The sequence below is a fragment of the Lepisosteus oculatus genome, chromosome 1, assembly GCF_040954835.1.
Source record: "Lepisosteus oculatus isolate fLepOcu1 chromosome 1, fLepOcu1.hap2, whole genome shotgun sequence".
Lineage (NCBI taxonomy): Eukaryota > Metazoa > Chordata > Actinopteri > Semionotiformes > Lepisosteidae > Lepisosteus > Lepisosteus oculatus.
The window spans coordinates 69,164,129-69,179,860 of NC_090696.1; the positions used below are offsets into that span (position 1 = coordinate 69,164,129).

The 15,732-nt window shown below is 34.9% G+C and overlaps 1 protein-coding gene across 4 annotated transcripts in view; it reads right to left on the bottom strand.

The window, feature by feature from the left end:
• Positions 1–15,732, bottom strand: part of LOC102682301 (cGMP-specific 3',5'-cyclic phosphodiesterase) — a 65,504-nt gene that overhangs the window by 41,329 nt on the left and 8,443 nt on the right. The window lies entirely within an intron of this gene.

A 15,732-nucleotide genomic window follows, 5' to 3' on the forward strand; every position in this document is an offset into this window, starting at 1 on the left:
TGGCTTTGAGATGAATGTTATTTCTAACAATAAAGTTAGTTATGTTTAGGTTTGAAGTTCATTTATGGAGTAGGTTAGCTAAAGGCCAAAGGTTTGTTGAAATTACATTTATTATTGATAAATGCAATAAGCAGATCAAGGTGAAAATATGCCACAAGCTGTTAAGGTCCTACAGTGAAAAGGGCACATGTACAGTACTACATGCTAGACTTTCCCTATATGAATAGATGTATAGAAAACACTTGTTTTTCTTCAAGAAAATAGCCTGCTTTCTCTTTCAGATGTTAATGAAGCTCAGATGATTTAGAAATAAAACAAGAAAGATCAACAAGTTGGTTTATTACTTTGCAAGGAAGGCTTCTGTTATCTGAGTCATAGCTACACAATGTTTTTCATCATGTCTCTCTGACATTCCTCCTTTCTATAAAACACGCAATACATGATGACAATCATGGTTTATTCATTTTATTTCCTGAACTAAAATCCTCTCTATCCAAAATAGTTCTGCTTTAAAAAGAAATATAAATGCTTTGCATGGAAGAAACTCATCTTGATCTTGGAGAATTTATCAATAATAATATACTGTGCAATTGCAATTGTTTGTTTAAAAATAATGACAATCTTTCATGTTGAAAGAAAAATAGCAATAGAGACACCTGCACACACATGATCATTCAAATAAAAAATCTGAAAGATATACATATATTTATAAAGATACAGTATTTAGATTTTTCAATGACAAAACAGAAATGGCTGAGTAATAGCACTCTAGCATAATGAAGAAACACACTATGTTGCAGGCTATGATCTTATTCTAAATACTGTCATTTCTGTCAATAAATAGATCACAAATGTGAAACATTGTTGACATATTTTTTTTAAATGAGTAGGTTTATCATTGCCTCATACAGTATGTTGCTTATCTTAATTTGCAGCTGTCTTGCTACTGTAGCTAAGCAAACCCCTTACACTCCACTGCATCTGTATGAAAATGGATGTTGTCCACATAACATAATGAGAAAATAAGATCTTTATTTAAGATACACATCCATCGAAACAAATGCCAACTAGTTTACTCCACTTAAGATTTTGGCTGAATTAAGTATCCAAAATCTGTCTCTTCACCTCATTTGAAAAAAAAGATCTTTACAAATCACTGTTACAGAAGGTGAAAATGTTCTGTAAATCTTTGCCATAAACAGTGTTGTCGCGATCATCCTTTAGGTGCTAGATAATAAGGACACATTATGTTTGATGTAATATGAAAGACATTTCCTTTCATACTCACAATGAGAATCATGACAATTATTGTAATACACATACTGTACTATCAAATGCAATTTCAATATATGCAACCTCATTATAAGAGAAATTCAGTGTTTCTAATACATTGTATCTGGCATCTGGAAGGAAAATGTAGTAAGGTTAATAGAATTTAATGCAGATGTGTGGAGTATTGGAGAATCAGGTTCTCTTTTGGTCATCTGTTTGTGACCAAAACATTTTGGTTATTTTAGGCTGTCAACTTAGGAGTCTTCTGGTCCCTCTTCTCTTTCCAGAGCAGCAAAACTGAGCACAATATTCTACCAGATGACATCTGACTCCTGCACTGTACTATAGTGTGTTTATCCCATTCTATGTTTCTTAAACTGTGTTTCATTTCTTCATATTCCACTTTCCAGAAATTATGGCCTTTGTTTTGGACTCTAAACATGCCCAGACCCAAATTCCAAAGTACCTCTTATATACACTGATTTATTGTTCACAAGTCAGTATACTGTTGGACTGTGGTCCAATTCCACTTGAAAGAATAAGATATATAAATATGGGATTTATACTGTAGGAATGACACAGCTTGGAACAAACATATGTGAAACTATCATGCAGTACAGATTAACTTTGCATGAAAAGGGGTAAACAGCCATTTAAACCTGAAATAACACAAAACAACAAATACTGTATTTATCTTGTGTAAAAAACATTAAGATGTTTGATGGTCAGGATATTTTTTTAAACGCCTGTTGGTAGTTGCTGCAAAAGGCAAATTCACATTAAATTGAATAGTATCGTACCTTTTACAAAGCTACATCCACAATCAATATTAAATCAGATTTAATCTAAACAAAAGATACCAAAGACTTTCTATCAGGGTATCCATTCTTCCTTCCTGGCACAATGAATACGAATGCACTGTCCTACAGTAATACCTGCTGTTGCTAAAATCTGGGGAAGTCAGAGTCAAGCTGTGGTTAGTGGTTTGTGGTCTCTGTGGCATTACTTTTCCATGTCTAATGTCACTCTACTTAGGTCCACAGCAACATTAAATATGTGCTTTATCTTTGTGTACAGGCCTGCAGTTCATTTTTGTCCTAGCTAAATGTAGTTTCAAGTCAGGAAACCTTGAAAACATGGCCTAACCGGGAGAATCCATCTTGCGTGTTGCTTTTCCAATGAAAAGATCTTCCTAGGGGAACTGATTGTGTGGAGATTTCAGGAAAACAAAGTTTGAGAAACAGCCCTGAAAGGGCAGCCCGTTCCCAAGACTGATTTGCAGTAAAAGATATTACGGTACTGACCACACATACTGTAAACAAAGTGAAAAGAAAAAGAATTGTGCTCAAAAGATAAACCATGTAGCTCACAATAAAAGATATCCGATGCCATGTAATTGTACAGAATCTCTACATAATTGTGTCTTATTGTTGTTTTATTTCCATCTCCAATGCAGAGGGTAAAGATCTGCATTGAAATATACAAAGTTTAAGGGGATGCTGGAAAAGGGTAAACACACATATTACCTGAGTAAAAGGTATACATACACCACATGTTGTAGCCTGTATGGATACTGTCACTGTGGTAAAATGTAACTAATTCAATGATAAAGTATTCTTCTAGAAAACTACTTCAGTACAAAGGTATGATCTCATAGTAGTATTTAATTATCAGAAGTAAAAAAGTAGTCATCTTTAAATTCTTCCCTTGGAAATCTGCTCCTTTCATTTATATTTATCAGAAGGCATCACTATATTACACACACTCACAGTTAGATCTAAACCTCAAATTGGGAAATAAAATTATTTGATCTATAACGAATCTGTTATTGTATTGTACGCACAAAAACATTCTTTTTTTTCAATTGCTAAATCCAAGACCTCTTATTCAGCTTCAGTATCAGTTTTGTACTCCTTGGGCTAGAGAATCTAGAAACACTGAAGGATCTGTCACAGACAGCTGAAGCAGCTAGAGGTGTGCCCTCCTTTGAGTGGCTGCCCTTTCCTGTGTGCAAGAACACTTCATAGAAGCAAAAGCATGAGGAAATGTGAGGAATTCATGTGAAGCTCTACAGGGTCCAGCGAAAGCTTGTAAGAACAACTGTTTGGTGTAGTTCAGACCTGTGAGTGAAAATAAATTTTATCCTCATTACACACTGGCAATATATCTCTCTTAAAGCCTCTACCATGTGATAAATGAACTTCTCTTTCATTGGAGCCTACAATACTGTACATTTAGGACATATTCCTCATAATACTGCCATACACCACATGGTGTAGTCTGTATGGATGCGATATTTTGCTTGAAGTTAGACTCTCTTACTTTTTTGGATGATGGTACAGTATCATCCTTGGGCTAACGGGTCCTGAACATGGATACCATGGAAGACAGCAGCTGCAATCAATTTTGCTTTGAAGGGTCTCTACCAGTTTGTTACAGAACTTGAAGGATCCTCTTGAGGTTTGAGTCATGTTAATTTTGAGGATTGTAAATGTATTTTTGAATGTCCCCTGTCCTTGTTCATTCAGCATGTTCAGAATTCCCTCCACAACATCTTGTCTGAAAGAGCTACAGCTTCTTCTGTTTCAGATGCGAGAACCGATTGCTTGGGATCGGCACTTAGCAAAAGTAGGAGCTGGAGTCAATGTGAAAAACATTTACAAAAGACACCAATCAAGTGGAGGGCATAATGTTTTTCTAGATACTCAAGCCTTATATCCACGTCCAGATTCCCTGCTGTTTTGTGAAATTCATTCTCATTTTCTGTAAAGGCTTCAGCCTCTGATTCCTGGTTTTGTTCTTCTGTTCAGTTTTAAATTGCTTGTTTGTGGAACAATTAGTGCAGGCAGCTTCGAACTTCTAACAGTGTGTACTGTATGTTTATAGCTGATGCGGTACTTTCTCTACAGAGAAAATAACAGAAATATATATACATTACAATGTACTGTAAATGATCATATGGTATTAACATTATTGCATAGAAAACATCTATATATCATAATCAATGCCTAAACTAGAGTAATGAGTGGAGAACTTTATGTTGTATTCAAATTCTTTAGTTTCATAAATGAATTGCATACATTTAATAAATTAAAGGTTATTCTCTGGACAAATAAAATATTACCAATTCATTCATTTGTTTAACTTAGAAATTCATTTGTTACACATATATTTTTATTTTTATACACAGTATACCCTTAGCATCTACAATACACTCTACAGGACTTTGCGTGGATATATGGTCCAAGCCACTAGGACAGAATTTCAAAGTCCTCAGACTCAAGTAAATTGTTTCAATTTCAATTTCAATTCATCACGTAGGGCTTGACAATAGAAGTCTTAAATTAACTCTTAAAAATAAATAGCATCTTGAAATTCTTCAGGTTTGTTTTGTATCTAAACTCTGTTTGCAGTCAACCTTATTTATAAGCTTCATGTACACTGTCTTTATACTACTGTTGTAATTTACACAGCCTTCTGATTAAATGTCATTAGTTTTGCATTGTTCACTTTGCAGATGAACATGTTAGATCAGTAGTCTAACAGTAATGCCATGTAATTGTACAGAATCTCTACATAATTGTGACTTATCGTTATAAAATTTTAATCAAGAGAGCTCCCAACTTTTTTGAAAGCAGTTAACTGTTAATGATCAAGTAAGGTGGAACCTAAGAAAATTATTTTTTTCACATTCATTTAGGACTAGTGCAGGTACTACATAGTAATTCAACACCAATATCTACTTAGCAAAGCTTTTACACCCCATTTATTTATTTATTTATAATAGTTCAATTTTAAGGTGAAGTTACAATCTTGTTCTGTCTCACAGTGTCTGAGAATTGGAACTATGTAACAACTCTAATAGCATGAGCTTTGCAGCGAGTTAAACTCAATCCAACAAATTACATTGTATCAATCCAAACAGAACTACCTAAATTAAATCATATAGTTATAAAAAAATAATGTATTTCCTGAAATCTGTTGAGAAGTTGATGTAAGGTGACATTCCCACTACCCTTGGAAAACAAACCATCTTTTGATTCAAATTGATCTCTCAGGTAAAGCCATGGCTATTTTTTGCAGTTCTCTCCCATCTTTGATATGACGCACACTATATCAGTATCTTCCTTTTTGGTGTTTTTCTTGTTTTTGTGAACTGGTTATTTGAAAAATCATTTGGCTCTCTGGTGGGATACCAATATGCTACAGTATGTCACTAGAGGAAGTTGACTCTTTGAGGGCGTAGCTCTGCTTTATCTAATCACACCCCAAGCCAGTGCAAAAGCCAGTGCAATTTGATGAAAGAAGAAGTTTAATGGAGGTGCCTCAAAGGAATAGTAAAGGACAATTTGTTCTAAGGATTGTAATTTGAGTACACGCATCCAAAAAACAAAGCACTTTAGTTAAGTACACATTCTGAAAATAATGTTTTTGTTGTTTAACAAAGTATTTAGGCTTTGTTGGTTTGCACCCCTGCAAACATGTTAGAAAAAGAAATCTTACAAATAATTAATGTGAACAATTCACAATGCACACACAAAGCACCAAAAGTATAACATAGTGGCTAAGCAGCTACTGTGTAATTTTGGTTGAAATCAGTTTGCAAGGTATTTTCAATAATTATGGCTCCAGAGTCACAGATAATGGAAAATATATATTTATAAATAAAAGTTAAATTAAAATTACAATTAAAAGTCTGAGGCATCATTGACAAAGACAGTGATTAATAATAACTCTCAAAGGGTAAAAGGCAGTGTATGAGGTTCACAAGTTTGATTTAGGAGAAAAACAAGCATAGCTTTATGACAACAACACATTTGAAGAAGAACGGGACAAACAAATGACAAATGTCTTTATATCCAACAGTGAAACATGGAGAATGGTTGTGGCTGATTAACCACACTTGTACTGGAATGAAAAGTCTGTCTGAGTTATTGACTCCATGATAATATGACTGTGTTTTTCCCATCGATTGGGCAATCACTCAATCTGCAGCCTGAAATGAGGAACTTCCAGCTTCTTTTAAAAAGACAGAGGATCTGTACTTAAATTTAACTCAGTTAAGACCAGTGAAGTTACAACCTCATTCTTAGTTTGATGTATAATTTTTCAACTTCTTGTGCTGGGCTGGTGTTCCTATTCTATCGCACAGATTAAGTTCTGAAATCCAGATATTGTGCTTTCAAGACTGGGACATGAAACCAAATGACTATGACTGGGATAGCCCAAGTGGTGGTACATGATTATTTTGACTGTATAAAAAAGATGAAAATAATAAAATTATCTTAATATGATTGTGTTGAAGTGCGTATTGATAACAGAAATGCTACATCTCCATAGTATACCTTTACCTTAAAGCCACTTACTTTAATACTGTGAGTGCATTGCAAATAAATTAAAAGTGAAACTAGAATATTATGTATTAAGCTTGGAGTTCACTGCCCAAACAGTTTTTTTTAACAGAAGCAATATGCAGATGGACTTCATTTCACAAAGCAGTTTATGACCTATTTCAGGCATAAAAATAACAGTAGCAATTCAGCAATTGCTAATTGAGGAATAAAGTTTCAATTGCACACAAATTTACAAAGTTACCTTCTTTTTACATTTTATCTTTTATCTTTACAGAAAACAAAACAAAGTAATCCACTATGCAATACTGTATATTGAAGAAAAAATACAAAAAAGCAGCAGCAGTTTCATAAAATATGGAACTATAGAGCCTTTTGTCAAAAAAGAGTAGTTGGGAACTGCAACTTGAAAATCGACACAAATGCATTCTCAATTAATGATAAACAGTGACAGTTAAATGTTAATCGATCACAGAGCCGCATACTGTAAACAGTTAGATTTCAGGGTGTACTGTACACTTTAAAAGACTAGGCTTCAGTTTTGCTCTTGAGTCTAGTGCATTCAGTCTGACAGCCATTCCAATCATAAAACACTGACTGATTGACCTGTATTTTCATGATGTAACTGTTCAGAGATAAGACTCATGAAGAACAATAAAACAGCTTCCTTATGACTAGGTGAAAAATATGTTTGATAGCATTGCAGGCCTGTACTTAAAGTTACATATTTTTTATTAAAGTTAAATGTTTTACCGGGTGGGATTGATACCAAGCAATTTAGGTACATGGTTAACAAAGCAGCAATATTTACAATTCATTTAAACATACTTTCTAACAATCAGTTTTAAGTCTTTAAGTCTTTGCATCTTTTAACAGTCCAGGGTGTGTTTCCTGGGAGGGAAATGTCTGTTCGCTGTTCAGTGAACCCAGAGCTTGCTGCTTTGGCCTGGTTCTTTGTCCATTGTTACTAAAATCGCACTGTTACATTTAGTCAACAGGTGGGATTTTGTGTTTCTAAATAGCAATGATATTTCAAGTGTACTCTTTTCTTGAGGTCTGTCACATTTGATGACTTATTTAATTATTAGATGAGTAGTAAATTCTAAGGAAGAAATCATTCTGTCAAAGGGCATTAAGGAGGTGCCAAGTACAATAACACTTGTGTTCACCACACCTATTTGGTTTTTTGCATACCATTATCTGGCGTACCATTATCTAAAATTTACAAAGTACAGTGGGAGGTTTCCCCATGTAATGATTGTAATGACTAGTAATATGCCAGTAGAGTTCACCAAAATGGACGTCAGAGACGTAAAAGATTGTACACCAATCACGTGCACATACTGTAAGTAGTCTCACCTGTATGCGCCTGCATTATTTAGAATGGAGAACTCTCACATGGAGTTATATAAGAGCGTTCTGTCTGTAAATAAGGTTGTGGTGCCTTGCTGGTTTGCTACTGAACACCTTTATATGTCTGTTCAATATGGATTAGAGTAACAATTTTGTAGATGACTGTTTTCATTAAGCAACCTTGAAGAATTGGTATTATCTATGGCTGTTAGTTTACAAAAAGCCACACAACCACAAAAGTGGAGATCTTTAAGAGGATGTACAAACTAAATTAGCCAAAACAGGTGTGATCCTGGGGAGAAACAAAATGGGAGGCTAACATAGCTGACAGAATTATCAAGAAACATCCAAAGGAAAAGGTGTTGACTGTAAGCACTGAATTATGCACTGGAGGCATTAAAGAATTATAAAACATCTAATATAAATATTGATTAAGGATATCATTTAAGTCTATTTTTAACCTGAATGAAACTTGCTTTTAGCTGGATTCTGTTCAGGTACCATATAATTTGCAGCGGGAGAGATTGTTTTTTTATCACAATAACCTGTTTCCAAAAAATGGAAGAGTAGATAAAACAGTACTGTTGAAATACACACAGCGGGATGAGAAATGGCTTAGAAAGCCTGTGAATAACTGGAATAGAGCACTCAGGGGTCATTAATCAGTCAGCTGAACCTAATGGGCACTGTACTATAGTCTATGGTCAGCTGCTGTTGTTTATACCTTTACAGGTTAACTATTACTCTTCAAATAGGGACCTATAAACCCTAACCCAGTACTGAGGCTAGGGCTTCGTTACCTGCTTCATCTCCTCACATTATCTAGACGAGGGGTACTCCAGGGAAGAGTGGGGGGTTCAAACAACAGCTGGCAACTGAATGAGGTGTAACATGAGAATATCATTGATTAATATTAACAAAGTGCTAGAATAGATCTATGGCATGTGTGCAGTTTCTTTGTGCAGGAGAGTTTTTACAGTTTGAGTGTTACGCTATAAGAATAGAATGCAAGAGGTAGATTCAAAGTTCCTCTATGTAACCATCTGGAGTGAATTACTGTCATTTGGTGCTCATAATTTACACGATTATGCTGTTATTTATATCATATGATTCGATGAATGCAGAGTTATAGGGAAGAATTATATAACATTTCATATGAAGAAAGTATACTTCATCTACTATATTCATGAGCTGTGGAAAGAATTTTCCTTACTAATCTTAGCAAGCAAAACTGATCATTATTCATTTAATATAATTAAAAAATAATAAAAATAAAAGAGCACATTGGCAATAGAATTTGCTTAAAGCACAGACAATAAAAAAACTCACAGGGGATTAAAAGACAGGGGATTTATGGTATGTCAAATTTAGTCTTTAACTGGACTGGATATCTACATTGAAACATAACTGAACAAGATCAAAATTTCTACAAAGCAGAACCACACTAAGAAACTGAACCATCCTGGGAAGTTCAGATGTTGGTTCACCTTGAATAATCAGTGCTGAAGCCTTCTGAGGAGGAAAGAAGGGGTACTTGCAAAGTCTTTTCACATCTACTGCACATTGGTTATGGGGCAATATCAGTTTATAATCCCATGATAAAAAGAGAAGTCCCTACCAGCTGTACAAACATATAGAGGCTAAACACAAATGCACAAGCAAATAAAGTCAGAAACTAAAAAAGAAGGGTTAGATCAAGGATAATATTAGTTTTAAATTAAGCATAACTGTTAATTTAGAAATATGTTCTAATGTACGTACTCTGTTTAAACAGAACAAGATGTTATTGCTTATAATATTCATATAAGCACAAGCCTGTTGACACATACCTTATATTGTTTCTTGTTTTGTTTTCACAATAACTTGAATGTGATTAGATAAACCACTTTTTATGTTGTCATTGAGTTGTTGACACCCGTTGTCGCAAGATGAACATGTAACATGTATTGTAAGTAATGGCTTACTTTTTAAAAGTAAGTTTTCCCAGTGCTGATTGTTATTTATGACTATGCATCCCCAGAATACTCTCACAATGTATAATCACCCTATACCTGTTGCAAAATAAGGAAGATGAGGGTTCCAGCTGCATTCTATAAAATAATGCATGCTGGAAAGAAAACCTGCAAAACAGAGGCCATTTGGTGCATCTTAGCCTTGGTTAGTAGCTAATCCAAGTATCTCATCTACAGTATGTGTTTCTTGAAAGAAGCCAGGGTATCAGATTTAAAAACATGGTAGGGTCGCTTGTTCTGTACTCCCACAAACCTTGCAAAAGAAATGCCTTCTGATCACAGTTGTAAATTCACATTCACATAGCTCCTACTTGTGTCTACTGGTTCTGGCTTTATTGTTGATCTTGAAGAAGTTCAATCGAGTTCTCTTTGTCACTGTCTTTGAGGATTCTGAACAAATAGATTAGGTTCCCCTGCAATCCGCTCAGCTCAAGGTCAAAAAAGGTTCAGTCTTTTTAGTCTATCAGCGTAGGACATTCCTTGAAGTTCAGGAATGTATCTGGTTGCTCGTCTTTGGGCTAATTCCAGTGCAGGATTCCAGAAGAGTAGAGTGTTTGAATTAGCTCTTATCAGAGTGAAAAGGTTTGGAAATTTAAGGAAAACTTAAACAAATACAAAAATTACATGAATATAAACACTTTCCTTTTATACTGTATATTGTTTGGGTTTTCCCGAATAATCATTAATTTGGCCACATTTACAGTTTAGTACATTACATTGTGCTAGGTTAATGGTGCAGTACAAAACTATTTAATGTGTACCTAGCAAAGCTGGTTGCAATATGAGTCTATAAAAAGCGAAATGACCTAAGGAGAGAATACATTAAGTGCATTGTATTTCTGCTCATGAATAAACCCATCTGTGTTGCAGAAACTTCAAAGCTTTTCATCTTATTGGTCTTACTCACTATTTTAAAAGTTCAGCTGCTCTCTGCTGCAAGGAAAGAGCTCCAGGAGCTCTTCCATCATAAGCAGCATCTGTCCAACAGTTTTTACAACTCTCGTTAGAGTTGAATACATCTGTCCTGTTAATATGTCAATAGATGTTTGTGCCTCTTGTGACCTCTTTCAAGATTTTTCATCTGTTTCAAGACAGCTCATCAATGGTTATGAGAATCCTCGAGGCACTGCTGATAAACATGGTGCAGCACCAGCAGAAGTGAGTATCACTAACCCCATGTGAAAGCTAACATTTCAGTTTGCACTATGATGCTGAACCGTAGGTCTACTGAGGCATGTTAATTGCAAGACAAGCTTGTTATTGTTTTAGCCTTTTTAAATTATTATTCATTAAAGAAAGATATACAGTATGTGGAATATAACTAAGTTACTGTAAATATCTTCTTTACACATTAATTCCTCTTAACCAGAATATAGTATAAACTTTTTTCTTTGGATGTAATTTGTTCTTTGTTAAGAATTCATCACAAGGGTGATTTGCATCACTACATTAAGAATAATTGATATCATACCAACTGATTTAAAATCAAAATATTAAAAGGAGTGGTAGCTATGGCTTATAAGCTGTTGCATGATTCATGCCTGCTTGTCAAAGCAATCACGCAAAGTAAGAAAAGCACTTTGATCATTGATGTTAATTAACAAGAGCAATGGTCATCTTATAGATTGCCTTGGTACTCCACTAATGAAATCAGCCCTCATGCTTTTACGTTTTTTAATCACTTTATAAAGTGTTAACTTTCTTCTTTATTATGTTCAATTGATTAACCACCCAGACCACTACCTTTTAATTCTAAGCTGAATCTGTTCCATGTTCCAGGAAGAATATTTTTTAAACTGTTGCCATCTTTTACTACTGATTCCATTTCTACTTTCTTAACACCTGTATGATTTCTTCAAAGTCTGTTGCTCTGAAATTATAAACATTTATGTTGGAATATAACTGCAAAGTATCCACATATTATTCAAAACATTCAATATTATCATTTCCACTATCACCCACTCTGCTTTACTCTATCATAATGGCTTGGAGAGTCTATATCAATACTAACCTTCCCTGTATTACTGTAGGTGCTCTGGCAATCTGACTAAGAACACAATTGCTGGCTATGTCTAAAGTTTCAGTTTAAACTGCTGATATCCTTTATGTGACAAAAATTAAATTCTCCCATTATGACCACTACATTCTTCATGAATTTCTGATTTCATTATATAAGACTGCATTATAGTTCATATTCACATTTGGTGGTCAGTAGCATACAGCTGTACACTATTGCCTTTGAATGCATTTTAAATGTTCTAACTCAAACAGATTATAATATATACTTGTTTTAGTTTGGTTAAGATCCTGTGTTATAACACGCATTTAGATGTACTGTATACTTTACTTGTACTTTACTCGTGCTTGACTGCTGTTTGGAGCCAGTAATACTTGTTGCCTGGTAATATTGTGTTTACTATTACTAAAATTACTAAAAATAAATTAGTTGTCTAGCATCTCCTGTAGGTTGTGGGGTACAGTACATAAAGTACATTCGAGCTGTTTGAACAAAAAGGTTAGTGTCAAATAGGTGTGGGAAAATTGTGGTTACTTATAATAGCTTTGAATTCTCAAAATAAAAATTGATTTTGGTTTGTTTTATACTGCAAAGTGATACTGCCAAGACAGTTAGAAAAATGTATTGTTGTGAAGATGATTTAAGATGTAACAGGAGAATAACTGCTGTCTTTACAACACAGTGCAGCCCAGCAGTTTGAATGTTAAGCAGTTGTTTTCAATTAAAACAATGAAGTCCTCTTGTAAGGCTATAAAAATTAGAGGCAGGATTTATGGTTCTGCAGATGCTAGAAGGACAGATGAAAACCAGAATATTTTTCCTCTTTTTTAAAAGGGCAAAACAATTAGATAAATGAAAATTCAGTTAAAAAAAACTCAGATTCTAGAGTGGCCTTAGTTTTTTGTCACTCTTTTATTTTGCTAGCTGTGTGACATGATGAGTAAAGAGAGAGAGACAGCACTCGATATGAAAACAGTGAACAATATTCTATTCTAAAACACATCCATTACAGCATTTAAATGTAATAAGCCAAACCAAAGGTCCAAACACTCAATACTGTATATACACCTTATTACACACCTTATTAGAAATAATGTTCCTCTAAAAATGTCCCATCACTATGGGGATGTCCCATCATCAGTGTTGACTCACTCCCTTATTTCAGGCTCATCTCTTTCCTACAGTGGCATTTACTGTACCATGTCACATGACTTCAGCGCAGTTACCATGCAGCTGAAGGACCATGTTCAGAAAGCTGTACACCCTTGAAATATATCACTTAGTTGCACATTTCAGGGTATAAGTGCAAATTCAGGATCAAGAGTATGGAGTGCTTGGATATCTTCACTGATTTTATTGCAGCAATAATTTAATATATTCCACAAGCGATGAAAGAAACCAAATGTTTGTGATGGCAAAGCATGCATACAACTTTGGATTTCCTTTTCAATTAAATGGAAAGTGTGGATATTGCATTCATCAGGTTAAAATGATCTTGCAAATGAAAAAATACCTTGTTAAATTTGTAGTCATCTAATTCACACTGATTTAGATACAGATTTGGGCTCTAATATTTGAGGCCTTATTAAAAGAGGCAGCATTATTTCTGACTACAAACTATTACACTGACAGAGGTTACTGAATCACTAGCTATTTCTTAAATAGAGAATAGGTTTTAATTTACTAACTCTAAGTCCCATCAAGCACAGGCTTGAACAAATTGATTGGAACAGAAAAAATATCAAAGCATTTTAAGATCTATGCAGTCTCCCCACCACAATCACCATGAAACAATAAAGGTAAACTGACTTCATTTCTGTGGCATGTTGTGGATTTCAGAAAAAGATGCAGTATTCTCAACTTGAACATTGATGAACATTGGGTAAGTACAGTAGATAGCTCAAATCATCCAGCGTTTAAGCACTTTCATCCAAATATACAATGTTAAACAATCTAGTACTGATTGATTGTGCATGGCTGTTACACCCCACTGATCTGAAAGGCCCATTTCAAAATTAAAGCCATCCTGTTCTCTTGATCTGCTCCTCTGATGCGCACAACCGAATATGGAACACCAGAATGTATTTTTTCCCATTCCCCTCTATAAGCTACTTTGAGAGATTTAAAGAAGCTACACAAGAATAAAAAGCTTTTTGCTGCTCAAGCCAGGATAGCTCTCAGACACTATGATAAATCGCCACTTCAAGTAGTGCTGCAGTAGTGCTGTAGAGAGCTGCAGCCCTGATGGTTTTGTAAGTGTATTCAAACCACCATTTGCCTTATTGAGCAATCAATTGGCTTGAAGAAGTGAGAGCTTTACTTGGGTGGAATAAACTTTACAGAACCCTGAGATCCTGTTTGGAGTTTGGTATTTTCTCCCCATGTTTGCATGGGTTTCTTCCAGGTGCTCCATTTTCCTCCCACAGTGCAAAGACACACTAGTGGGTTAATTAGCTTCTGGTGTGTGTCTGTTGGTGTTATGTGTCTCTGTGTGCCCTGCGATGGATTGACCTCCCATCCAGTGTGTATTCTGCCTTGCATCCGGCTCCCCCTCAAGCCCTGTATTGGATAAAGTGGTTAGAAAATCGAGGGATGTAACACTGAGACCTTCAGGACAACTACTGAAGCACAACTGATCCTGATCCTGATCCTGCCCACTCAATAACCAACACCTCAGTGGGTATTGAACAAATAACAGGAACTTAGCATGTCCTAAAAGTACAGCATTCCTTTTTAAACAAAGACATATTGCAAAATACATAAATTATTCATCTTGTCTGTAATCTTTACTGGCATTTCATTATCAAAGCTATTTGATGAAAATGTATGAAAAATGTATGAGGGAACAAGTTTTCACGTTTGAATTTTTGTACAGTAAGTATTCTTGAATTCCACATCCCATAATAAGCTGTAAAACTGACAATTTACTCCACTGACAGGCATGATTCCTGGTGTGACTTGAAACGTAGTTATTATTTTTGCATTTATTATCACATAGATCATAGAAAAATCACATTGAGCTGTTCTGTTTAATTTCGTCTTATGAACTGTTCTATTTTTTCTATATTGCCACAGTTTTTTAGCAATACTACTGAGAATTAGAGATGCCAATGAGCTGTCATTTGCTACAGTCATGTCCACTATTTCCATTTTGTCACCTCAGGCCTGTGGACAGGGGTTTTATGATTAATTATACAGCCCCTTCTATTTAAAAGGACAAATAAAGAGTCATTAAAAATAAAAATCTAAAAATGAAACCCTTGTGAAAATAATGGCTTGCGTGTTTGTGCTGTAAAGTGAGGACATGTGTCTCTGAGGGAATTCTATAAAAAACAGTGGGAATGTTTCTTTAGTGGATGTTTCTTTGAATACTTGTACATTATAGAAGTAACATAACATATAACGTTAACATATACAGTCATTTTATGTAAAGGTAAAGTTAAACAAACTACACACTCATACAACACAAGTATAGCAGGTCATGACATTACCTCCGCCATGCTTCAGGATGAGGGTAGATGAGACCAAGATAAACCTTTATAAAATGTGACTGAATGGTTAAAGTGTGGAAAAAAAGTCCAGATGTTCCAACTAATCTGTGAAGGGTGGACTGGCTTGAGGATGCAAGATCACTACTGGAGCTGGCTAATGGAAGCAGCAGTTAAAATGTGGGTGTTTACAGAACATCTTTCTGCTTAAGTAGAAGAAAATGTTTCCATACTTACTG